General features: G+C 46.8%; 1 protein-coding gene across 14 annotated transcripts in view; it reads right to left on the reverse strand.

Annotated features, from left to right (window-relative positions):
* The window catches only part of LOC101902122 (uncharacterized), a 493329-nt gene that overhangs the window by 338100 nt on the left and 127603 nt on the right, over positions 1 to 27626 (reverse strand). For 2 of the 14 annotated variants that reach the window (XR_009493627.1, XM_059883915.1), the window contains exon 4: positions 318 to 1282. The exons of 11 other annotated variants lie outside the window; for them this stretch is intronic. The gene's annotated coding sequence lies outside the window, so the exon portion shown is untranslated. Of the gene's footprint in view, positions 1 to 317; positions 1283 to 5854; positions 8679 to 27626 lie in introns of those variants that run through there. One more of the 14 variants, XM_059883922.1, reaches the window with a different exon arrangement.

Genomic DNA, 27626 nt, shown 5'->3' on the forward strand with positions numbered 1-27626 from the left:
TACTCTCACTGCCTTGTGAGATGATTATTGTAATTTCCGCCGTGAACCTGTGCTAAATGATTGGTCAAGATGACCTCAGTGTCTAACCAAAATTTGCTGCTCCAAGAAAACACCCTTGTGAAGAGCATGGTTTCCGTTTATGATGCATGAATGTTTGCTGTCTCTAAAAAAGGACTTGGGGGGAAATCTTTTTCTTCCCCCCCCAATCTAGGAAGAAAATCCCTAGATAGGGGCAACGAGAACAAGAAATGATGGGAATGTTTTGCCATGAATTTCATGGTGCAATAGCCCATGACACTGATGACACTGATACTTACTGATAGAAAACTCACTAAAGGTTTTAAGAATAACTCTTCAGGAGAAGGAAATGGCAACCCACTCCAGTGTTCTTGTCTGGAGAATCCCAGGGACGGGGGAGTCTGGTGGGCTGCCATCTATGGGGTCGCACAGAGTTGGACACGACTGAAGCAACTTAGCAGCAGCAGCAGACTCATTCATTGGAGAAGGCAATGGCACACCACTCCAGTACTCTTGCCTGGAGAGTCCCATGGATGGAGGCGCCTGGTGGGCTGCAGTCCACGGGGTCGTGAAGAGTCGGACACGACTGAGCGACTTCTCTTTCCCTTTCCCTTCAGGTTTTGACCTCTTTCAGAAATAAAACACGAACGTTACAAGTCCACACATCTCCTTCTGTTTAATTAGGAAAGACGCCCTTGGATATTAGTTTAGAGACACAAAGAACCACTGGCTTCTTTCAACTTGTCCTGGCTTATATTATGACATCAAATTGCATGTAATTGCCCCTGCATGTGTCTGCGAAGGACTCCTATAAAGAAACCCGAATTTAGTAACTGCATGATACTATCTGTTTAATTGAGTGTATCAGTAACTTTCAATCTATAGTTCCCAGATAGCACTGGAAAGGAAGAGGGGGAAAAAAAAATCACTGACTTTGTTATTTCCTCAGGCAGCAAAGAGATGAGTGGTATCTGGCCTCTCTGAGCCCTATTGATAAATCAGTGTCTGCATTTTGAACTGTTGCCTTTTAAATACCACCGGCTTGTAAGCTGGCACTCAGTGCTTTTCTTTTGTAAAGTTTTGCAGAGTTGTATCCGCTACGCTGACTCACAGTTTCTACATGTAGAATCTGGCTTCATGGAATAACTCTCCTGTATGCACTTTGATGTAACACTGTTGTGGAATCCGGATTAGAAAAGACGGCAGAGGGACTTCACTGGTCCTCTTGCGGTTAAGAATCAGCCTGGGCTCCTGTGTCCATTCTCTGCAATAAGAGAAGCCACCCTGTGAGAATCCCAAACCCTGCAACCAGAGTAGACCATGCACAGAAACGAAGAGCCAGCACAGCCAAAAATTAAAGAAAGGTAAGAAAATGGAAAAGAAAAGGGGGTATGATCTCCTGGAGAGACAAGACCCCCGAGAGAGGCTCCCTGCCCTTGTGGTGACCACGTTCACCCAGGGTCCTCCGTCTGCAGGGGAGCAGGGAGCTGGCAGAGAAGACCGAGGGGCACGTGGCCCGGGCCATCCCTTGAGGGGCCAGCACGAGGCCCTCCCGTGAGCCCCACCACAATCTCCTGAGTGTGCTGACGCCCCCAACAAGCAAGGGTCTGCTCCCTCGGGCGGCAACCCCGGGTTCACAGCCCAGACCTCAGCACAAGGCAGATGCCTCCTCTGCATCTCCTGAAGCAAGGGTAAGTGTTTCCATTCCTAACACCCACCACTGGGATACTTTCTTTTCTTTTTTTTTTTTTTTTTCATTTAAACACAGAGTATCTACAGTTCTTTTTACTCCCGTTCCCTTTGTTCTGTTGATTGAAAATGACAGCATTTCTTAATCCCTTAAAAGTGAAAGTATTAGTCACACAGTCGTGTCAGACTCTTTTCGACCCCATGGACTGTAGCCCACCAGGCTCCTCCGTCCATGGGATTCTCCAGGCCAGAATGCTGGAGTGGGTTGTCATTTCCTTCTCCAGTGGATCTTCCTGACCCAGGCACCCAATCCAGGTCTCCCACATTGCAGGCAGATTCTTTACCCTCTGAGCCACCAAGGAAGCCCCTCTAATAAACTGAAGTGTTACTCAGCCGTGTCCCTCTCTTTGCAACCCCCATGGGCTGTAGCCCACCAGGCTCCTCTGTCCATGGGATTCTCCAGGCAAGAATACTAGAGTGGGATGCCATGCCCTCCTCCAGGGGATCTTCCCAACCCAGGGATCAAACCCTTATCTCTAACATCTCCCACACTGGCAGGCGAGTTCTTTACCACTAGCACTACCTAGGAAGACCCTTGATTCCTTAGACCTTTATTAATAAATTATCTATCGAATATTGATAGGTTAGTAAAACAAAGGCCGTTCTGAATTTCACTGAGCTAACCAATGCATTTTTCTTATGGAAATGTTTGTCTGAAGCCATGTTAATGTACTATGCATTCACCCTAGACTCTGTCTTCAAGTCGGTTCCGCCTAAAGGCTCAGAACCTCCTTAACAAACCAGTATGTTATATTCATACATTGTCCTCTTAATCCGTGTTAATGAAACTATTTATTTGTATGGAAATCTGCCTTCCTTCAAGATTCATGTCAATCGTTCTATGGCCGGGATGACTCACCTGGTGGCAATCTCTGAGTTTTGAGACATTTCCTTCCTCTGATTAGCAGACTGCTAGTGTTCTTGCCTGGAGAATCCCAGGGATAGGGGAGCCTGGTGGGCTACCGTCTATGGGGTCTCACAGAATCGGACACGACTGACGTGACTTAGCAGCAGCAGCAGTAGCTATCCAACATCCGGCTAAAGACTAGCAGGAGGGGTCTCTTTCCACCCCCTTCTGGTGTCTATGTCAGAAGCTTTCTCTATCTCTTTTATGCTTTAATAAAACTCTATGACACAAAAGCTCTGAGCGATCAAGCCTCGTCTCTGGCCCCGGATAGAATTCTTCTCCTCCTGAGGCCAAGAATCCCAGCATCTTCGGAGGTTCAGCAACAACCTTTCACACCTAAGCAGGAAAGGGCAGAGTCGAGATTCAGGCTGCTTGATTGGTCATGCCTCCACGGCCCTCGCTGCCACAGGGGCTGTTCCGTCTGCACGGACACCAACCGGCACAGCCACTGACAACCACAGTCCCTAAGCCACGAGACCCCTTTTCCCAATTCCTCTTAAGAAGGGTTGTGGACAAGGCTGTCAGGCCAAATGAACCTGGTTACTATCACAGTCATTACTCTCCAAAAATGGGGCCTCGTGCTCCAAAAAGACATCGAGAACAATTTAAGAAAAATAGATCCGGAGACGGAGGGATGAACTGAAAGGGTAATATTTCAACATACAGTGTATTCTTGACCATCTGAGCCACCAGGGAGCCCCACGTGAAATAGACAGCCAGTGAGAATTTGTGGTATGACGTAGTGCTGCAGCCACACATTCCGGGAAACAGACTCACTCCGAAGGACAATGCAGATCGTGGAGTGCAGTTGAAACCTTATATACCCTAAGTGTACGTGCCCAAACCCACCTCCCCAAATTCCCTGAAACTAGTCTGAACAAAGGAAAAGAAAGATACAATCAAAGTTAACCTGTGATTCATATGCCTTATGCCTAGGTAGTTACCAGTGGACAATTATCAATAGGCCTGTGGTCATACCCCAATAAGCAGAATAGAATGTATGATTCCATTACATTTTTTTTTTTTAGTTTGGGTATTTTTTTAGTTGACGGAGAGTCTAGGCACTACTTCTGGGGCTCTTCCTTCCGGGGGGTCTGGTTTTCCAGTTGGTAAGTCATTTCCATAGACACTGGGCATAGAACTCAAAGTCCACACTCTGGTCCAAGAAAACAGAAGTATTGCTTTCAAGATGGAGCTTGTTCTGTCTGTCTCCTCCTTCAGTAAGGAGGAGGAACATATAGCCAATTCTTGACCGTCTGACCCACCAGGGAACTCCAGGTAAAACAGATACCCAGTGAGAATTTGCTGTACGAAGTAGGGAACTCACTGGTGCTCTGTGAGAACCTAGAGGGGTGGGACGGGGTGGCAGGGGGGTTAAGGAGGGAAGGGACATATGTATACCTGTGACTGACTCATGTGGATGTATGGCAGAAACCAACACAAAATTATAAAGCAATTATCCTTCAATTACAGAAGGAAAAAACCCATATGATGCCGTCATCTGTTGCCTCACCCATCTTCTCCTGGAGCAGGGCAACACTGACACATGGAAGTGAGCTGCACCTTGTCTTTAATGTACTGACAGGTTCCTCCACAGTCAGGTTTTCAGGGAGGACAGAGGGACCATCTTTGGAAGGTTATTAGTGTTAGCTGTCTGCTAACAGCAGAGGCATCAGAAGAAATGTGAGTGTTTTCTTTTACCATCTCAGACGCTAGGACCTCGGAGACATCTCGTAAGTGTGTGGATCCACCTAGACACTTGGTCTGCCCGGCATGTTCTATTAAAAGTTTTCTTATGCATCAGGCTTCCCTGGTGGCTCAGAGGTTAAAGCGTCTGCCTGCAATGCAGGAGACCTGCGTTCAATCCCTGAGTCGGGAAGATCCCCTGGAGAAGGAAATGGCAACCCACTCCAGTATTCTTGCCTAGAGAATCCCATGGACAGAGGAGCCTGGTGGGCTACAGTCCATAGGGTCGCAAAGAGTGGGACATGACTGAGCCACTTCACTTTCTTTTCTTTTCTTCTTTCTTATGCATCAGTGAAGCGCTCGAGACTTCAAAGGCCACTTCGACAGTGGTTGACGTGAGTCAGAAATCTTCTGCGTTCACACGTCACGAGTCATGAACCTGTAAGAGCTTGCTGGGGTTTTCCTCAATTCCTATGACTCAGAGAAAGTGGCTGTAACAAGCTCTTTTTGAAGAGCCCTTCACAATGCTTGCTCAAGTTTTTAAAATGGCTTTCAAACAGATCTCATTTGGTGTTCCACTAAGACTCCCCTCCTGGGGCTTCCCTGGTGGTGCAGTGGTTAAGAATCCACCTGCCAATGCAAGGCGCACGGGTTCGATCCCTGGTCAGGGAGGACTCCACGTGGCTTGGAACGCCTAAGCCTGTGCACCTCGACGCCCAGGCCCACTTGCTGCGACTACTGAAGCCCGTGTGCCTAGACCCCGTGCTCTGCAACAAGAGAAGGTGAAACATGCTCAGCTGGGTCCGACTCTTTGCAACCCCATGGACTGCACAGTCCGTGGAATTCTCCACAATACAGGAGTGGGTAGCCTTTCCCTTCTCCAGGGCATCTTCCCAACCCAAGGATGGAACCCAGGTCTCCCACATTGCAGGCGGATTGATTCTTTACCAGCTGAGCCACCAGAAGAGCAACCAGAGAAGTGAGCACAATGAGAAACCTATAACAAAGCACAGCCCCCACTCTCAGCAGGCAGACAAAGCCTGCGTGCAGAAGTGAAAACCCAGCACAGCAAAAAAAAAAAAAAAAAAAAAAACTAAATGAATACATTTTTTAGTAAAGAATCCCCTCCTTACTCTGATCAACCTTATGTGGCAGCCAGGATGGGACAGGACTTTGCAGGAGAATGGATACATGTGTATGTATGGCTGAGTGTGTTTACCTGAAACTATCACAATATTGTTAATCAGTTATACTCCAATAGAAAAGTAAAAAAGTTTAAAGTAGGAAAAAAAATTAAAAAATTAAATTAAACATCTCTTGCAAAAAAAAATTGAAAAAAAAAAAAAAAGAATCCCCTCCTTAATTTTAAGACCTATTTTTTTCCTTAACCTGTTCACAGTTGAACCTAACTTAGACTGATAACAACAAAGGATTACACTAAGATATGTTTCATGCCCATTTAGCTGAAATAAAAGTCAAGGAAATCCTTCTGTATTTTGGAGACAATTATAATGACTGAAGTCAAACAGTCTTTGCGATTCAGTCTTTCTGTTCTAAAATCAATAGGAAGTTTTATAAATTTATATTTTCAGTGATAGTCAGGAATGCCAAACTTTCTACAAGATTCTAAGTGATTATGGACAAAAATGTAATTATAGCCTGGTAGCCTGTAACATGGGCCAGATTCATTGAACTTTCCATTCTGCGGGTGCTCCTGTTTAATCAGTAACTCCTGGCCTGGCCTCATCTGTCTGCCAGGCTTAACTGGTTGAAGGGAATTGAAATCAATGAAAACTAAAGTATCCTTCTGCTTGGAAAAAGCTAGATCCTTGATTTCACTTTAAACTCATATTAAAATTAATTTTTGAAAAAATAGGTGCAGACATCACAATCACCTTTTTGCAACCTCTAGTCAACCATAAAACCACACAATTCAAGTATATATGTTGTTTAAATGCAAAGCAAATCTCATTTTTTTTTTTTAAACAAGTTATTACCACGGAAAGGTTCCATTCCCTGCAGCGCCAGGCCTGAGGCGCTCTATTTCATCAGATGAGCAGAAAGCTAATTAGAATATTCTACATGTTTAACCAAATTTAAGACAGAACTGGAAAATGCGGGAAAGTATTTTAACAAAATCTCTTTTCTTGGAGCCTGGAGTACCAGTCAATATTTACCACTGACGCTGTTCTTATTCTGCTATTTACTTTAGTTACACGTTTACAGAAATCTATGAAATAACAACCAAAATGCTTTCCAAAACTTAACTCTGTAAACCTCCAGAGTGGGATGCCTATCCTTTGGAATACACACCACCTCCTAATTTTTTTTTTTCTTTCCTCCCTTTTGGCCAGAAATAATTTGAGAACTTACCCACACAGTCTTTAGAACATTCTGAAAAGGAAGACAGCCCAGATATGTCTGCACTTTAAAGACTTAAAAAAAACAACTGGAGAAGCTGAGAGTTTTCCTGGGAAGGATGGTCATTAGGAGATGAAACGGGGACCCTGTGTTGCCACGGAAGTGGGTGGGCTCAGAGGCTCCGAAGTGCTGATTTCGTGAGCTTAGGCTGCTGTAACAAAATACCACAGGCCAGGGGAATTAATGGGACCGTCCCTGGCAGCTCAGCGGTAAAGAATCCGCCAGCCAATGCAGGAGACTCGGGTTCAATCCCTGGGTCAGTAATATCCCCTGGAGGAGGGCATGGCAACCCACTCCACTACTCTTGCCCGGAGAACCCCATGGACAGAGGAGCCTACCGGACCACAGTCCATGGGGTCACAAAGAGTTGGACACGACTGAGTTGACTTAGCACGCACAGGGGCTTAAATAGCAGAAATTTCTTTCTCACAGGTCTGTAGGCTGACGAGGCCAAGGCTGACTCCCTCATCTCTGTCTTCCTCTTCCTACAACAAGACTAACCCTACCATAAGGGTTATGCTATGACAGCATCGAACCCTGCTGCTGCTGCTGCTGCTAAGTCACTTCAGTCGTGTCCGACTCTGCGAGACCCCATAGAGGGCAGCCTACCAGGCTCCCCCGTCCCTGGGATTCTCCAGGCAAGAACACTGGAGTGGGTTGCCATTTCCTTCTCCAATAGATGAAAGTGAAAAGTGAAAGTGAAGTCGCTCAGTCGTGTCCGACCCTCAGCGACCCCATGGACTGCAGCCCACCAAGCTCCTCCGTCCATGGGATTTTCCAGGCAAGAGTACTGGAGTGGGGTGCCATTGCCTTCTCCTGCATCAAACCCTAGCCACCTCCAAATCCCACCTTGTTGGAGGTTGGGGCTTCCACATATAAACTTGGGGGACACAGCTCAGTCCCTGGCAGCACCGTAGCCCCCAACCCCAATTCCCAGTTAGATAACATGGTCCTAAGAGATGAGAGAAGCGTGCCAAGCATACACTATGCTCAGCGGCTTTGAACCACAGACCACAGCAGCCATGGTCCTCCCCCTTCGTGGACAAGCGTCGTGGCCACAGGGGTGGGGAAGCAAAGCTGGCACCTTCAGGACTGGGTCCTACCTCGGAGAAGGGTTGCATCAAGAGAGTGGGACCAGCACCCAGATGTGGAAGAGAGGGAAAGTGCAAAGGAAGGAAATGACCGCCTGGTGGTGATAATACCATTTCTGATGCAAACTGAACTGATACAAACATGGAAGAAGAAAGAGCTCCAGTGGAGTGCACAGACAACGAGAGGCCTGCTCAGTTCAGTTCAGTTCAGTCGATCAGTCGTGTCCGTCTCTTTGCGACTCAAGGACCGCAGCACGCCAGGCATCACTGTCCATCACCAACTCCCGGAGTTCACCCAAACTCATGTCCATTGAGTCAGTGATGCCATCCAAGCATCTCATTCTCTGTCGTCCCCTTCTCCTCCCTCCTTCAATCTTTCCCAGCATCAGGGTCTTTTCCAAGGAGTTGGTTCTTTGCATCTGGTGGCCAAAATATTGGAGTTTCCACTTCAGCATCAATCGTTCCAATGAATATTCAGGACTGATCTCCTTTAGGATGGACTAATTGGATCTCCTTGCAGTCCAAGGGACTCTCAAGAGTCTTCTCCAACACCACAAAAGCATCAATTCTTCGGAGCTCAGCTTTCTTCACAGTCCAACTCTCACATCCATACATGACCACTGGAAAAACCATAGCTTTGTCTAGATGGACTGTTGTTGGCAAAGTAATGTCTCTGCTTTTTCATATGCTGTCTAGGTGGGTCATAGCTTTTCTTCCAAGGAGCAAGCATCTTTTAATTTCATGGCTTCAGTCACCACTCAGCAGCACACATAAAGCAGAGGGGAACACGTGGAAGCAGCAGCTGGCTGTTTGGGAGAGAGAACAAATGTGATAGGGGAGGAGAAGGCAGCCTCGGAAAAGCGCTGAGGGCAGGGCTTCGGGGAAGAAACAGACCAGAAGGATCTCACGCTGAAAGTGTAGGTGGGAGACGCTGCAGGAATCAGGAGGGACCAGCCACAGAGAAGCTCCACAGTGGAGAGCGTGGGTCACAAACTGGGTGTCAGGCTGCATGCAAGGCTGGAGCCCTGGGAGGGAAAGTGGAATGAAAGGAACAGTTGTTTGTGCCGAAAATAAAATGGGGTATCTAGAGAGTTCCGATGCTGTGAGGGATTGGGGGCAGGAGGAGAAGGGGACGACAGAGGATGAGATGGCTGGATGGCATCACTGACTCGATGGACATGAGTCTGAGCGAACTCCAGGAGTTGGTGATGGGCAGGGAGGCCTGGCGTGCTGCGATTCATGTGGTCGCAAAGAGTCGGACATGACTGAGCGACTGAACTGAACTGAACTGAACTGAGAGAGTTTACAACAGCCAAGAGTGAACACTAGGTTTTAATACTTGAGAAAAATGACGACATTATCAATGACACTCCCTTCACTGGGAGGCAGTATTCTCTGCCCGTCACCTTCTCGGCTTCCTGAAATGGCCAGTGTCTATGTCAAAAACGTTTCCAGTTACTGAAAAGAGTGCACAGGCCACGCCAATTTCCTGGCATCACCTGACCCTTCCTCACTCACTCTCATCTCAAGGTCATTTCCTTGCCTTTCTCCTTGACTGCCTCTTCCTTCCGGTTTATGGGCAGCCTCTATCAAGGACACCTTGGACTGTTCAGAAGAGAGGTGGGAAATTAAGCTGATGAGTATAAGCAAATGCGCATCGCAGATTCCAAAATGAGGCAGGAGCATCTTCCAGACGCAGCCGGTCGAATCATTCAAGGCCACGTTGAAAACCTTCTACATCTAGAATGTGTGTGACCATCAAGATCCAGGGGGTTCTATGGAGACAGGAAAATGAGGTCAGCGCTTTCTGATTTGAATAATAGCAAGCATACTCGGAAGAGTAATGTGCATTAAGGTTCCTGCAGTAAACAGCACCTCGATCGCCTGCTGGCTCACGGACGGGTCTCTCAGGTTCACTGCAAAGTCTCTGAAGGAAGGTTTTCTTAACTGTCTCATGCACGATCCTTGACGTCTTCAATATCTCATGCGTCTCATCATTCAAAAAAAGAGAACAATGCTTTGCAAAGTCTTTCTGCTTTGAGTTTTCCTGATGTTTTCCCCAGGAGAGCCTACTTTTGCAAATTTCAGCCCTTCCGTGCAAACAGCAAGGTCTGGGATAGTCTCAAAGTTCAAGGTGTAGAGAGGTTCATTAGAGACGAGGGCCGTGCAGGAAGGCACGGTCTGCAGCTCTGACTTAGGAGATGCTGCGAACCGTATCAGTGTAGCAGGGACACCAAACATCATAAAAGGAAGTGAAGTGAACTGAAAGTCGCTCAGTTGTGTCTGACTCTGCATACAGTCCATGGGATTCTCCAGGCCAGAATACTGGAGTGGGTACCCCTTCCCTTCTCCAGGGGATCTTCCCAACCCAGGAATGAAACCTGTATCTCCCCCATTGCAGGCGGAGCCACAAGGGAAGCCAAAACCTAAGAGGGCTTCATACTAAAAGCAACACCAAAAAAAAAAAAAAAAACACCTCTGGCTTATTTTATTTTAGAACTAATTGGGAGGAGGGGACATATATTGATGTACAGCAGAAACCAACACCATATTGTAAACCAATTATCCTTCAATTCAACGTAATCAAATATTTTTTAAAAATAAATGGCTATTTTAAAACAAAAAACAAATCATTGTGCCAGGAAGAATAATCTCTGTCTCTATTATTACATTAAAAAAAAAGTATTTCTTCAATTGCTAGAATTGTAGTTATGAATCAGTTAAATATTTATGAGTTTGGAGGAGGAGTGGGGAATTTGGGGCACTTGCCTCTCTAGGTTTTAAATCTTTTCACGTAAGGAGTTCTTACAGGGATAACATGCCTGAGTTTGGACAAGATACGATTTGTAATGATGTAGACTGAAGCGACTTACCAGCAGCAGCAGCAGCAGACTATACCACTTTTTTACAATGATGCCTAAGGTGTTCATGGAACTGACTCACTCTTAAGACAGAACCCATGTATAAGAGATGGTGAGACAGCTGCTGGGTGGGCAGAACTCTGCTAGTGGAATCTCATTCACATACAGTCAGGCTTGCCCTCAAACTGTCAGAGTGCCCGAGGCCCTCACACACACAGCTACGAGTCTTCCTCATGGCAGTGGGAAAGTCCTACTCAGGGCCCTTGCTCATTGTCACACTAAAACATGAGATATTTGTGCAACAAAAAGCCAGCAAAAGGCTGCCAAAAGATTCGATCAGGCTGATGGAAAACCTTCTCTACTTACACCTATTTATATTAAGTTGCAATTTTCATGAACCAAACGAGATGATTTTTTTTTTCTTCGAAATCAACAGTAACACTTTAATACAAGGTCTTCTTAAAACAAAACAAAACTTTAAGATGAAGTTGAAGCTCCAATGCTTGAGCCACCTGATGTGAAGAGCCAACATGATTGGAAAAGAGCCTGATGCTGGGAAAGATTGAAGGCAAAAGGAGGAGGGGACGACAGAGGATGAGATGGTTAGATGGCATCACCGACGCGATGGACGTGAAATTGGGTGAAACCGCAGATGGTGAGGGACAGGGAGGCCTGGCGTGCTGCAGTCCATGGGGTCGCAAAGAGTCGGATACGACTGAGAGACTGAACCCAACTGATCCTTCTGTCCCCAAAGTACAACTGTTTTAACACAAACCATTTTTTTTTTTAATTCTATGAACTCAGAGGAAATCATAAAAGAAAAATCAAAGTCTCTAGGTTCAGCGAAGGTTTGTGATAGAGGAAGGACAGTTCCCTGGTGGCTCAGATGGTAAACGGTTGGCCAGCAGTGCAGCAGAGCCAGGTTCAGTCCCTGCGTGGGGAAGACCCCCTGGAGAAGGGGACGGCTACCCACTCCAGTCCCGTTGCCTGGAGAATTCCCAGACATCCAGGGACAAGGAGCACACACGTGCACAAATGGCTGCTAATAAAAAAGCGATGTCTGGGGGAGCCTCAGGGCGTGCAGGTTAGACCCCTGGTTTCAGAGCTAAGAGCCCACGTGCCCTCCCTCCCAGGCCAGAAAACCTGAAACGCAAAACAGAAATAATATTGTAACACATTCAATCAAGACTTTGAAAATGGTCCACATTATAAAAGAGAGAGAGAGACATGTCTTGGGAGTGAAATGAAGGGCAAGCGGGGCAGAAGTCATTAGGTGCAGATGGAGCGGAACAGCAGTGGGTGGCTCCCAGCTGGATGGCACCCACGACCGGGAGCTCTTGGCTTAGAGTGTCCCCCTGAAGCACGTTCAGTAATTCAGGCTGTTTACTCCCTGAAAGAAAACACACGGCATTTTTGACACGGTGTCTCTTACTCGGTATTTGGACGCTGCCGTGTGCGATGGATGTGGACTCTTTTCCACCCTGCATAACAACCCCCTGCACCTCAAGATCTCAGCTTCTTAGAGCAACACGTACATGTGGGATCATTCACCCTCTAGGGCGCCAGTCCAGGAAGGGGTTAACCCTCTCTGCACGCACCGCCTTCCCCAGGCTGAAATCAGGCTGTTGACCCGGCTGCCTTCTCATCTGAGGGCTCACCATCAAACTACATTCCATTTCCAGCTTTACTCAGCTTATGGACGGACTTCAGTTCCCAGCGTTGAGGACCCCATGTCCTCGCTGACTCTCAGCTGCCCACAGTCGCCCTCAGCTCCTTCCACATGGAGCTGGTAACATGCTGTTTTGCTTCTTCAAGGTCAGAAGACCAAGAGCCTATGTTTCCTGCGATACATTCCCTTCAGGAAAGTCCTGGACCCTTTTTTTTTTTTTTTAATAATTTTATTTTTTATTTCAGGAGGCGATGAGTCTTCGTTGCTATGCTTAGCCTTTCTCCAGTTGTGGCGAGCAGGGGCTATTCTGTGTCATGGTTCCTGGGCTTCTCATCCTGGCAGCTTCTCTTGTACAGGCTCTAGGGCTTCAGGAGTTTCGGCACGTGGGCTCAACAGTCACCACTCCCAGACTCCAGGGTACAGGCTCCATACTTGTAGCACACAGGCTAAGTTGCTCCACGGCATGTGGCATCTTCCTGGGTCAGGGTCTAACCCGTGCCTCCTGCATCAGCACTCAGATTCTTTACCGCTGAGCCACCAGGGAACCAAGCCCCAGGACCCTCCTTAAAAGGTGGGAGGGGGGTTCAGGTTGGGGAACACATGTACACCCATGGCTGATTCATGTCAGTGTATGGTAAAAACCACTACAATACTGTAAAGGAATTAGCCTCCAATTAAAATAAATTAATTAAAAAAAAAAGTTCCAGCCCACCCAGCATTCCGTCTCTTCCACGAACTCGCAGTCTGCTGTCTTCTTTCACCTCTGCCTTCCCCACATCCTTGAGGTAAGCACAGGAGTGGGTCACATTCAAGGGGTGGGACTGGACCAGGTGGTCGCTGGGGGGAGGGCAGGAATCCTGGGGCCAGGTTAGAATTCTGCTGACCACAGCCTCCCCTTCTAAGGCTGAGCTCCGTTTGCACAGCAGTGCTGTTGCTGCTAAGCAGGCTCCTCCGTCCATGGGATTCTCCAGCAAAGAATACTGGAGTGGGTCGCCATGCCCTACTCCAGGGGATCTTTCCCGACCCAGGAATCGAACCCAGGTCTCCCTCATTGCATGCAGATTGTTTACCATCTGAGCCAGCAGGGAAGCCCAAGAACACTGGAGTGGGCAGCCTATCCCTTTTCCAGGGGATCTTCCTGACCCAGGAATTGAACCGGGGTCTCCTCCATTTGCAGGCAGATTCTTTACCAGCTGAGCTACTTAGGGAAGCCCCAACATACACATTACCATACATAATATAGGTAGCCAGTGGGAATTTGGTGTATGAGTCAAGGAGCTCAAACCAGCAGCCTGTGGTGCCTTAGAGGGCTGGGATGGGGAGGGAGGTGGGAAGGAAGCTCAAAAGGAAGGGGACACATGTATCGCTATGGCTGACTCATGTTGATGTTTGGCAGAAGAAACACAGTATTGTAAAGCAATTCAGTTCAGTTCAGTTCAGTCGCTCAGTCGTGTCCGACTCTTTGCGACCACATGAATCGCAGCACACCAGGCCTCCCTGTCCATCACCAACTCCCAGAGTTCACCCAAACTCACGTCCATCGAGTGGGTGATGCCATCCAGCCATCTCATCCTCTGTCGTCCCCTTCTCCTCCTGCCCCCAATCCCTCCCAGCATCAGAGTCTTTTCCAATGAGTCAACGCTTCGCATGAGGTGGCTAAAGTACTGGAGTTTTAGCTTTAGCATCATTCCTTCCAAAGAACACCCAGGGCTGATCTCCTTTAGAATGGACTGGTTGGATCTCCTTGCAGTCCAAGGGACTCTCACGAGTCTTCTCCAATACCACAGTTCAAAAGCATCAATTCTTTGTCACTCAGCTTTCTTCACAGTCCAACTCTCACATCCATACATGACCACTGGAAAAACCATAGCCTTGACTAGACGAACCTTTGTTGGCAAAGTAATGTTTCTGCTTTTCAATATGCTATCTAGGTTAGTCATAACTTTCATTCCATGGAGTAAGCGTCTTTTAATTTCATGGCTGCAATCACCATCTGCAGTGATTTTGGAGCCCCCCAAAATAAAGTCTGCCACTGTTTCCACTGTTTCTCCATCTATCTTCCATGAAGTGATGGGACCAGATGCCATGATCTTAGTTTTCTGAATGTTGAGCTTTAAGCCAACTTTTTCACTCTCCTCTTTCACTTTCATCAAGAGGCTTTTTAGTTCTTCTTCACTTTCTGCCATAAGGGTGGTGTCATCTGCATATCTGTGGTTATCGATATTTCTCCTCCAATTAAAAATACATAATTTTTTTAAAAAAAGTAACCAAACAAACCATGAAATGGAATAATATTAGTAATGTGTGCTTGAGGGACTCCCCGGTGGTCTAGCAGTTAGGACTCCAAGCTTTCACTGCAGGGAGTGCAACGTTGATCCCTGGTCGAGGAACTAAGATCCCATGTGCTGTACAGCATGGCCAAAAAGTGAAAAGAAAAAAAAAAGTCCGTATCTGCTCTGCTTTTCAGAGAAACTATCAACCAGAACCTAGAGCCAAAATCACCTAGCAAAATACATAATCCTACTACTGGCTTTTTAGTCATCCTCTTTGACAGTCAGGGTTTGATATTGAATGAAGTCAAGTAAAGAGGCTTCTCTGGTGGCTCAGTAGTACAGAATCTGACTGAAATGCAGGAGACATGGGTTCCATCCCTGGGTCGGGAAGATCCCCTGCGGTAGGAAACGTCAACCCACTCCAGTATTCTTGCCTGGGAAATCTCACAGACAGAGGAGCCTGGTGGGCTACAGTTCTTGGGTTCACAAAGAGTCGGACATGACTGAGTGCGCAGACACACACACACACACACACACACACACTGTTTTTGAACAAGTCAAAACCCACAATTTTATCTACATCCCAAGCAGTAGAGTTCCATGGCACGGTGGAAAAACACCCATGTGCAGTCAAGGCTGAATCTCATTTCTGCTTTCATAAATGAATTACGCTTGTCGTTTCCATTAGCCACGGTTCTTACCCTTAAATCATTATGAAATATCTCTGAGAACCTTTGGGGCATTCCCTACGTTCCACTTCAGATGTAGATATAATTCACCAGGTTGTTAGAAGGTTCGATCAGTGAAGCTTAGAAAATGTTTCAGCATTTGGGAACATAAAAATGCCTTCACCCGAAAATTGTCAAGAAAACTAGAGTCACTTAGGTGAGTATAATTCTTGCCGTGTTTGGTCCTTGACTCAAAGAACTTCCTTAAAGAGAAGAAAAGTATTTTAGGAATTGTTTAAACCATAGTAAAGGGTCTTAGTGTTTCCCAAGTGGCTCAGTGGTACAGAATCCACCTGCAATGCAGGAGACGAGTGTTCGATCCCTGGTCCGGCAAGATCCCCAGGAGAAAGAAATGGCAACCCATTCCAGTATTCTTGCCTGGAAAATCCCATGGTCAGAGGAGCCTGGCAGGCTACAGTCCATGGGGTTGTGCTAAATGATCAGACACAACTGAGTGACTTTCACTTTCACTTTTTCCTTCTGGTGGCTCAGTGGTAAAGAACCCACCTGCCAATGCAGGAGACATGGGTTCCATCCCTGGGTGGTGAAGGTCGCCTGTAGTAGGAAATGGCAACCCACTCCAGTATCCTTAGCTCAAGAATCCCATGGACACAAAGAAGAGCCTGGAGGGCTACTGTCCACGGGGTTGTGCTAAAGACTTGGACACAACTCAGAGAGTAAACACACACAGGCTCTTAAAACCACTTGTCTGCCTAAAATTTCCCTTAGTAATTTGATTCTTTGTCCTGGGATGGGAAGAAAGTTAAATTTCACTTGCTGTGTCTGCCAGCATCTGAGGGCTAGACGCTAGCAGTCTGTGGGAATTTACTGAAAATGAACGGTTTACAAAGGGGTAGGAGGCTCTGAAGAAGCTCAGAGAAGAGGGGAGGTGGCTCAGAGGTTAACGTGTATCCTGGAAGCTCCTCCCAGCCCCTGCCAAGTGAGTAAAGGAGCCAGGACTGGGGTGAGGTGAGGTACAGTGTATGAAGCAACCCAGGTCTGGAGGGGGCTACAGAAAATGGGCACCTTCCCAACTGACAAGGTGTCAGCTCCACACCAGCGCTTGCCTGTCCACAGCAAACAGCCACCGGCCAAGAGTATTTGCCGGCGACTGGACCACAACATGGGGGCCTCCCTTGGTGGCTCAGATGGTAAACAGTCTGACTGCAGCACAGGAGACCCGGGTTCAATCCCTGGGTCGGGAAGATCCCCTGGAGAAGGAAATGGCAACCCACTCCAGTATTCTTGCCTGGAACAATCCACGCATGAAGGATCCTGGCGGGCTACGGTCCGTGGGGGCGCAGAGTCAGACATGACTGAGCGATTTCACTTTCTCTCTTTCAACAACGACGACAAGGTCGTTTGCCACCCGCCTCTGCGGAGACTGAACCCCTGCTGCTGCAACTGCTGACCTTCGACACCCCCTGAGGAAGGTCACGGTGGAGAGGGAGGCACTCTGTGCTCCAGGAAAATTGATGGAAGAGATATTTTAGGTAGTTATCTCAGGAATTGACTTCATGATCCCAATCCTTCAGTGGGGTTCAGTTCAGTCGCTCAGTCGTGTCCGACTCTTTGCGACCCCATGGACTGCAGCACGCCAGGCCTCCCTGTCCATCACCAACTCCCAGAGTTTACTCAAACCCATGTCCATTGAGCCAGTGATGCCATCCAGCCATCTCATCCTCTGTCGTCCCCTTCTCCTCCCGCCTTCAATTTTTCCCAGCATCAAGGTCTTTTCAAATGAGTCAGCTCTTCCCACAACTTCTTGATTCATTCTTCTGTTGATGGACATTAACATTGTTTCCCTGTCCTGGCTTTTCTAAACTGTGCTGCAGTGAACACTGGGATGCACGTATCTCTGAATTACAGTTTTCTCTGGGTATATGCCCAGTTTAGAGAACAAATGCGTTGATGCTAAGGGGCAAGGGAGGAGGTGGAAAAAACTGGGAGACTGGGGTTGACATATATACACGACTGATACTACGCACAAAATAGATAACCCAAGACAACCTCCTGGACAGCACAGGGAACGCAATGCTCTGTGGTAACCTCAATATCAAAAAGGAGAGGATAAATTTATGTGTATAACTGACTCACTTTGCTGTACAGCAGAAAGTAACACAACATCATAAAACAACTGTACTCCAATAAAACTTAATTTAAAAAAAAAAATTAAAAAGACCTGGTGAGGGAAGACCTGGAAGGCAGCTGTAGCAACTCAAAAGAGTCGCCCTGCTCCTGAGGGTAGAGCGCGGACTGGGGACAAGAAGCACATACACACCAGTGGGGACTGTGACACTCACCTGGCATCAGGTATTAACACGTCAGAGGCACACACATCTCTAACACCATCCAGCAGCCCTCTCCGCTGGCTTTTATCTGGTGTCCCTAATGTTTTTGGTGTGTGGGCATGGACATTCTAGTCTTATCTGTTTTCTGGAAGCTTTGGTATCGACCAAAAGAGGCTGGCACTGGTATTCTGGAGGAGCGTGGAGCCGGAGTGTGTTGTGAATCCAGGCTGGTCAGAAGTCTGACTGCCCCCTGGACACAGTCGGGTAGAAAGAGGTGCTACACAAAAATTAAAATTGTACCACCTTTGAGGTTCCGTGGTGACTCAGATGCTAGGAAATCTGCCCGCAACTCCAGGAGACCAGGGTTCAATCCCTGGATCAGGATGATCCCCTGGAGAAGGGAATGGCTACCCACTCCAGTATTCTTGCCTGGAAAATCCCATGGACAGAGGAGCCTGGTGGGCTTCAGCCCATGGGGTCGCAAAGAGTCAGACACGACTGAGCGACTTCCCTTTCACTTTTCACTTTCATGCATTGGAGAAGGAAATGGCAACCCACTCCAGTGTTCTTGCCTGGAAGATCCCAGGGATGGGGGAGCCTGGTGGGCTGCCGTCTATGGGGTCGCACAGAGTCGGACACGACTGAAGTGACTTAGCAGCAGCAGCAACACACACAAATTTTTCAGTGGTGTTCAATATTGTCTAACTGCACCTTTTCAAAAGAATGATGATGTTATTTAGATGGTTTTATTGTTGTTGTTGTTCAGTCACTAAGTCATGTCCAACTCTTTGCAACCCCATGGACACCAGGCTTCCGTGTCCTCCACTATCTCCCAGAGTTTGCTCAAATTCATGCCTGTTGAGTCGATGTTGCCATCCAACCATCTCATCCTCTGTCACCCCTTTGCCTCCTGCCCTCAATCTTTCCCAGGGTCTTTTCCAGTGAGGCAGGTCTTCGCATGAGGTGCCCAAAGGACTGGAGCTTCAGCTTCAGCATCAGTCTTTCCGATGCATCTTTGGGGTTGATTTCCTTTCAGATTGGACTGGTTTGGTTTCCTTGCAGTCCAAGGGACTCTCAAGAGTCTTCTCCAGCACCACAGTTCAAAAGCATCAATTCTTTGGCACTCAGCCTTCTTTATGATCAAACTGTCATATCCACACGTGACTACTGGAAAAACCCCAGCTTTGACTACATGCACCTTTGTTGATAGAGTGATGTCTCTGCTTTTTGATAAGTTGTCTAGTTTTGTCATAGATGGTGCACAAGCCATTTCAAGTTTCTGAATGTTCCGAAGGGGAGACTCCTTCTTTAGGACTCTGAATTGAGAGGGACAAACGGATGCCATATAAGATCTTTACATTTGGTTTGGGAAAGGGCTCTGAGTGGCACACTGCAGTGGACTGCCCCAAAAAGAGAATGGTCAAGATACAAAGTAGAAACGCATGCCTGAGAAACACTTGGGTATTGGGCTCCAATTTTAGCCACAGAGGCTAGGTTAAAACTATTGACCTGAATGTGTGGAAGAGAGGTTTGTTACACTGATTGAATCAGGCAGTGTGAAAAGATTTCTGGTTTTGGATATCTGATATCCTGATATCCTGACCAATTAGCATACAGGCCACCTGATAAACACTGGACTCCAAGTCTGGAAGATGTGGTGGAATCAATCCAACCAACGGAGACCTGTCTGCTTGAATCACTGTTGGGTGTGAGTTTGTGTCCAAATGACTGATGTGTTTGAAACTATATCATCTTCGTAATGTTTTTGGTTTTGTCAAAGTTGGATTTTACTTTTCACGCTGAACTTAAAACAGATCAAATCAAACCAAATAAAGAGCATGCTAAAAGCCTTAATTACATATACATACACTCAACCCAAGTTCTGCCTCCAACAACACACACACACACATGTACACACTCTCACAAACCACCACAGGATGCATGAAAAAGTTACTATATTTCTTAAGAAAAGGGATAGCATGTACAAGTCATTTCATTGTATTCACCAAAAATAAAGTTAATCAAATTTGGATGCAAAATATAATTGAGACTAGCAATATATACACACAGACTATCTTTTCTCCCCTGCGGTAATCTTGGCTAAATGATTCATATTTTCCTGAAATTCTGCAAACACATAAACTTGAGACCAATCATAAAACTGAGGATGCTTACTCATTCGGCAAAGATTTACTGATTATCTACTATGTGGGGATTAAGACGACCTGCTAAATTAACACCAGGTTTTTCTTAAGCCGAATGTGGAAACAACTGAGCTGAGAGAAGTCAAGACCACTAGAATTAAAAAGTATCATTTGTGGGACTTCTCTGGTGGTCCAGTAAGACGCCACCTTCCAACGCAGGGGACGTGGGTTCCATCCTTCGTCAGGGCAACAAAGCCCTCAAGCTGCCTCAAGACACTTGTGAGCCCATGGGCCACAAGAAAGACGCAACGCAGTCAAATATCTATAAATAAATAAAAAGCAGCATCTGTGCTTGATGAAAGCTGATGAGGAAGGTGTAGGTTAGAACCATGAGAGACCCTCTGGGGCTGGGTCAGCCTTCACAGGTAGCCTTCCATCCCCACCTCCCTGGGAAGGTGTGACCCTGTGTCTCGGTGGACGGGGTGGGTAGACCAGATGCCCACCTGCTCTCCCGGGGAGGCTGCTCTAACCAGGAGGGAAGTGGGGTGCAGGGCGAAGGCCGGGCATACCCACTTCATTCCAGGGCCACCAAGGGCACAGCCACCCTCTCCTCTGTGCTGGGAGATGGGGCTAGTCTGCTCATTGGGCCAGAGACCGTGCTACTATCTGAGCAGAGACCCCCAGGCACCAGACTGAGGTTGGCGATGGAGCCAATGGGTCTGGGGCCTGCCTCGCTGGAACATACAAGACCCATCAGCTCATGTGGGAGCCACATGCACACAGCAGTCCCCTGGGTAGGAGGGATCGCCTGCCACGTCCAGGTCAGAGCCAGGGCTGATGCTGTGGGAGACTGAGGCACCCACGCACACGGGAGGTGCACGAAACAGCACCACTCCTGGTCTAGACGGCCCAATGCCCCCGCCCCCAAATCTTCTCATCACGTGCCAGACCTTGGGAGAGTGGTCTTTTCTCTTGCTGCCTGTTGTAAACTCTTGTAAAAGAAATCGAAGTGCCAAGCCGGACATTAACCCTTCCCAGCCAACACCCTCCCCAACTCTCTGATTCGTCAGAGCCCTGTGCTTCTGGAGCCAAGGCTTCCTTCGGTGGAGTCTACCCTGTGCAGCTTTTGGTCTCAGTGGCTGTGGTCATGGCCTCTGAAAGCGGAACCGCTGGGGTCTGCAAACCACTCTGCCCTGGGGTCCTGCCGGTATGGCCGGCGCGGTCTTCTCCAAGGCGAGTCTGGAACTCCGCCTTCGTGCCTAAAACACGTGCAACAAGGCACTCTGGGCCCACAATCGAAGGGAGGGCCAAATAAAACTAATCAGCTTAAATAATATTTTAATACATTATTTTTAAAAATCTAAATCAATATTGATGTATGGCAAAAAAAAAAATCACAAGATTGTAGTTATCCTTCAATGAAAATCAATACATTTTAAAAGTATTTTTTTAATCTAAAGGGGGGGAAAAAATCCCACAAGGAACAAAATGTTGAGATATTCAATGAGGATGGATTGGACCTTGGACTTGAGTGGCTCACGGGGATCCTGGCCCTAATAACAAATACAGTTCACAGGACAGTTTGTAACTGTGACATCTGCAGAAGGTACACACTTTTTCTGCCATCTGTTATGGTCTCTATGGGCTTCCCTGGTGATGCTGCTGCTGCTGCTGCTAAGTCGCTTCAGTCGTGTCCGACTCTGTGCAACCCCATAGATGGCAGCCCACCAGGCTCCCCCGTCCCTGGGATTCTCCAGGCAAGAACACTGGAGTGGGTTGCCATTTCTTTCTCCAATGCATGAAAGTGAAAAGTGAAAGTGAAGTCGCTCAGTCATGTGCAACTCTTGGCGACCCCAAAGACTCTGCCTGCCAATGCAGGAGACTCGAGAGAGAGATGTGAGTTCAATCCTTGGGTGGGGAAAACCCCCTGGAGTAAGAAATAGCAACCCGTTCCAATATTCCTGCCTGGAGAATCCCATGGACAGAGGAACCTGGTGGGCTACAGTCCATGGAGCAACAAAAAAGTCAAACACGACTCACTGACTACCACTTCTACACTTCAGGAATTTAAATCCAATCCCACTGAGTTCTGACACCTGGGGCCATTTGATGACATTAAACAACGTTCCAATTCGAAGCCAACCTAGTCCACGTGATGCTAAGAGATTCTTAATAACCTGAAGACTTGAATCCAAGAGACCTGCTTCCACACTTTACTAAGGTGACTGAGCTTAAGAACAACTTTAAATGTAACAGAATTGGCTGCAGGAAATTTTTCCCCTGTGGCAAGATCAGCACAGTATTAAGTGTTAGTCGCTCAGTCGTGTCCCACCAGGCTCCTCTGTTCACGGGATTCTCTAGGCAAGAATACTGGAGTGGGTTGCCATTCCCTTCTCCAGGGGATCTTCCCAATCCAGGGATCAAACCCTCCTGCATTGCAGGCATATTCTTTACTGCCTAAGCCACTGGGGGTGGAGGCGGTGGGGTGGAGGGGTCTACATGGTATTAATGGCTTTTTAAAATCTCCAACTTCACATTCTAATGCTCCCCTACAAGCAGAGCACTTAGGAACAACTTAAAATCCAGGCACTCAGGACCTCACTGAGCAAGCTCCAGGAATTGGTGATGGACAGCTAAGCCCAGCATGCTACAGTCCATGGGGCTGCAAAGAGCCGGACACGACTGAGCGACTGAACTGAACTGAGGACTTCTCTGGTGGTCCAGTGGTTAAGACTCCATGCTTCAAACGCAGGGGGTGCCAGTTCGATCCCTGGTCGGGGAACTAAGATCCCACATGCCTCTCTGCCAAAACATATTAATAAAGAAATAAAATCCTGACATGAAGTCATGAAATTCTGGCTATGAAATTACCTTACACGTGTCTACTTTTCTTCCAACTGTTTTGGTATTTTTCAGTCTTTGTGAATTTCAAGGTTCATGTAAGTACATTTAAAGATAATACTTGTTAATACATTGTCATAGAGTATAAAAAAAAAAACAAAACCAGATGATTGCTAATTCCTGCCTCCATAATGTCTACAAACCATAAATATGACAATGAAAATAACACATTTTCCTTCAGACAAGTCCCTTCCTCTCTCGTGATGCCTTACAAGTCTGTAAGCTGTGCAGTAGCCGTGAGCATCTTCATATGTCCAGGGCCTCTGTGATTCAAGGTCACGTCATACCACCCTCTTCCTTCAGGTCCACATTTTGTTCAGTCCCACAGGGGCATGCTCAGCCAGCATGCCTCCCGGGGCTGCTTTTGACCTAAGATAACCTATCCCCCTGAAAACATTTTCGGGTCTGTTGTTAATATGGCCCAAGCTGGATTGACTCACTGAAGGGAAAATTCCAACTTGAGCAGAGCCAGTTGGTTAGGCCAAGGCCAGAAGCTTTGAGCCCAAGCCCTGTCTGAAGCTTCAGTCAACTTGCTACGGGAGTGGTTCCCGAATTCTAAATCTACATCTAGTCCTTAAGGTTCCCAACCAAGGCCCTGGGCTTAGTACTTCAGTATTCTCAGATCATTTCACCTTTTCTTCTGCAAAGTTGTCTGCCAGGTGGATGGCTGAAAAGCGAAAAATGTTAGTCCCTCAGCTGTGTCCGACTCTCTGCGACCCCATGGACTAGAGCCCACCAGTCTCGTCTGGTCCGTGGAATTCTCCTGGCAAGAATACTGGAGTGGGTTGCCATTCCCTTCTCCAGGGGATCTTCCCAACTCAAAGATTAAACCCGGGTCTCTTGCATTGCAGGTAGATTCTTTACTATCTGAGCCACCAGGGGAGCTAACTTCCCCAGTAGGTAGCTAACTTGCACCTTTATTACTGAGAAGAGCTAGATTAGAAGATATGTATCTTATGTTTATCAACAATGGGCTAAAATCAAATCCCTTGTGGAGGGAGGTGGGAGGGAGGGTCAGCATGGGGGACACATGTACATTCACGGCTGATTCATGTCAATGTATGGCAAAAACCACTGCTGCTGCTGCTGCTACTAAGTCACCTCAGTCGTATCCGACTCTCTGTGACCCCAGAGACGGCAGCCCACCAGGCTCCCCCGTCCCTGGGATTCTCCAGGCAAGAACACTGGAGTGGGTTGCCATTTCCTTCTCCACTGCATGAAAGTGAAAAGTGAAAAGTGAAAGTGAAGTCGCTCAGTCGTGTCCGACTCCTAGCAACCCCATGGACTGCAGCCCACCAGGCTCCTCCGTCCATGGGATTTTCCAGCCAAGAGTAGTGGAGTGGGTTGCCATTGCCTTCTCCAGGCAAAACCCACTACAATATTGTAAAGTCATTAGCCTCCAATTAAAATTAACAAATTAATTTTTAAAAAATAAAATAATAAAATCGAATCCCAGAATATTCCATCTTCCCACTTAAGGAAGGACGGTTGCAAACAATCACAGCCACACCCCAGCCATCTACAAGCATGTGGGGACTGAGACCACAGAGGCTGACACCGGAACACGTGATCTCACCCACCGGGCAGGCTGCCTCTCAGAAGAGAAGCACAGACGGGAGAAGCAGAGCTATTTACGCCAATCCTCGTACCGAAGTCACAATGCGTACCTGGTTCCGGTCCCCCATGGGAAAAGACAGTGGGGCGCAGAGAGACCATGAATCTTGTGCTAACCTGGTGGAAATGCAAAGAGAGAGAGAGACAGCAGAAAGGAACTGCATTCTCCCTTCAACAGCTCCTTTGTGCCGGCAGTTATTCCACAGTGCTGTTGCTCTTCAGTCGCCAAGTCCTGTCGGGCCCTTTGCCACCCCGAGGACTGCAGCACACCAGGCTTCCCTGACCTCCACCACCTCCCACAGTTTGCCCAAACTCATGTCCCTCGAGTCAGTGATGCCATCCAACCATCTCATCCTCTGTTGCACCTTTCTCCTCCTGCCTTCAGTCTTTCCCAGCATCAGGGTCTTTTCCAATGAGTCGGCTCTTAGTGTCAACTGGCCAAAGCATTGGAGCTTCAGCTTCAGTATCAGTCCTTCCAATGAATATTCAGGGTTGATTTCCTTTAGGATTAAGGAATATATATACATACAGCATGTTAATTGCTCAGTCATGTCCAACCCTTGCAACCCCGTGGACTGTAGCCCGTCAGGCTCCTCTGTCCATGAAATTCTCCAGGCCAGAACACTGGAGTGGGTTGCCATTTCCTTCTCGAGGGGATCTTCCAGACCCAGGAATCGAACCCAGGTCTCCTGCATTGCAGCCTGTTTCTTTACCAGCTGAGCCACCAGGGAGTATATATACTGTTTCAATATGTATTGATATGTATTGAAACAGTATATATATATATATATATATATACACATATACTGTTTACACATGTAAGTTGTTAACATCCATCTCTAAATGTCAAGAGAGAATGGAAATTCCCCAAATCAAAAATCATGCTTAAAAATAAGCTTGTGTTCCAGTCATAAAACTGTGTCCAAAACAAACTAACCCATAAATTTGCATCATAGAGTCAACTGGGAACATCTAAGAAAGAAGACCAGTGAGACAGCCTGGACAGCTGCCACAGCGACCTTTGAAATAAACATTATGGTCAATTCTTCCCACCTCACAGAGTAATGGAAATAAAAGCAAAAATAAACAAATGGGACTTAATTAAACTCAAAAGGTTTTGCACAACGAAGGAAACTATCAGCAAGGTGAAAAGACAGCCTTCAGAACGGGAGAAAATAACAGCAAATGAAGCGACTGACAAACAACTAATCTCAAAAATATACAAGCAACTCCTACAGCTCAACTCCAGAAAAATAAACGACCCAATCAAAAAATGGGCCAAAGAACTAAATAGACATTTCTCCAAAGAAGACATACAGATGGCTAACAAACACATGAAAAGATGCTCAACATCACTCATTATCAGAGAAATGCAAATCAAAACCACAATGAGGTACCATCTCACACCAGTCAGAATGGCTGCTATCAAAAAGTCTACAAACAATAAATGCTGGAGAGGATGTGGAGAAAAGGGCACCCTCTTACACTGTTGGTGGGAACGCAAACTAGTACAGCCACTATGGAGAACAGTGTGAAGATTCCTGAAAAAACTGGAAATAGAACTGCCATACGACCCAGCAATCCCACTGCTGGGCATATGCACTGAGGAAACCAGGATTGAAAGAGACATGTGTACCCCGATGTTCATCGCAGCACTGTTTACAGTAGCCAGGACATGGAAGCGACCTAGATGTCCATCGGTAGACAATTGGATAAGAAAGCTGTGGTACATATGCACAATGGAATATTACTCAGCTATTAAAAAGAACACATTTGAATCAGTTCCAATGAGGTGGATGAAACTAGAGCCTATTATACAGAGTGTGTCCAGTCAGAAAGAAAAACACCAATAGGGTATATTAACACATATATATGGAATTTATAAAGATGGCAATGATGACCCTATATGTGAGACAGCAAAAGAGACACAGATGTAAAGAACAGACTCTTGGACTCTGTGGGAGAAGGCAAGGGTGGGATTGTTTGAGAGAATAGCATTGACACACGTATATTGCCATACGTGAAATAGATGACCAGTGCAAGTTCGATGCGTGAAACAGAGCACTCAAAGCCAGTGCTCTGGGACATCCCAGAGGGATGGGATGGGGGGGGAGGTGGGAAGGGGGTTTGGGACAGGGGGACATGTGTATACCCATGGTTGATTCACATCAGTGTATGGCAAAAGCCACCACGATATTGTAAAGTAATTAACCTCCAACTATAATAAATACATAAAATTTTTAAAAATGTATTATGCTCAATTCTTAAGAACTTTCAACATGAAAAAGAAAAAAAAATGAGCTCAATGTTACAAGTCAAAAAGAAGGAAAGCAGTACCCTTTCTTAAAGTATAAATAAATGACTGCCTTTGGAAAAAGTATAAAGACTTGCATTTTTCATTTAGAAAATATTTGCCTGTTTTTTGGATAATGCCAGTTACCGCAAAGCAATATAATGATGATAAATTCCTTTCGTGAGTCATCTTGAGAATTAGTTTAAACTCACATTGTAAACCATTTGCCCGCTATTACTTTCTCCGTCCACAGCCAGAAGTGAAAAATCTTCCATGGAATCTCAACAGGAAAGATTTCACAGAAGTGACATTCACAAAGGGTGGGTCTTCCCACAGTCATGCATAGAGCAATTATCCACTTTGGCCCAAGTAATCCCAGAATCTCAGTACATGGGAACAGGGAATTTGTAAAAAGACGCTATATAGATATGTCCCCCGACACCAGAAAAGTGGTCCCCGACTGAAATACTCATCAGATCAAGACGGCAACTCTCTGGCCAACTTTGCATGACTTCTACAATTTGGGTAGCACTGATGCTGATCATTTGGAACTACCTCTTGGACCCCGCATTCCATTTCTGATTTACTAGTGGCCTCTGATTCTTTGGCCAGAAGTACCGGCTTGTTTCAAGAGAAAGCAGCCTCCACAGGATGGTTCAAATACAAATGGACTCAGTTACTTGCTAAAGGTCAATCACATTTGATGGGACTGCGAAGAGTTTCCCAACTTCCCTCAGCAACAATTCCAGTATCATCATTTTCGTAAGCTCAGTTGCTCAGTTGTGTCTGACTCTTGCAACCCCATTGAACGACAGCCCGCCAGGCTCCTTTGTCCATGGGATTCTCCAGGCAAGAATTCTGGAGCGGATTACCATTGCCTACTAAGCCAGGGGATTTTCCCAAACCAGGGATCGAAGTCAAGTCTCTACCATCTCCTGCGCTGGCAGGCAGATTCTTCACCGACTGAAGCGCCTGGGAAC

The sequence above is a fragment of the Bos taurus genome, chromosome X (assembly GCF_002263795.3).
Source record: "Bos taurus isolate L1 Dominette 01449 registration number 42190680 breed Hereford chromosome X, ARS-UCD2.0, whole genome shotgun sequence".
Taxonomy (NCBI): domain Eukaryota; kingdom Metazoa; phylum Chordata; class Mammalia; order Artiodactyla; family Bovidae; genus Bos; species Bos taurus.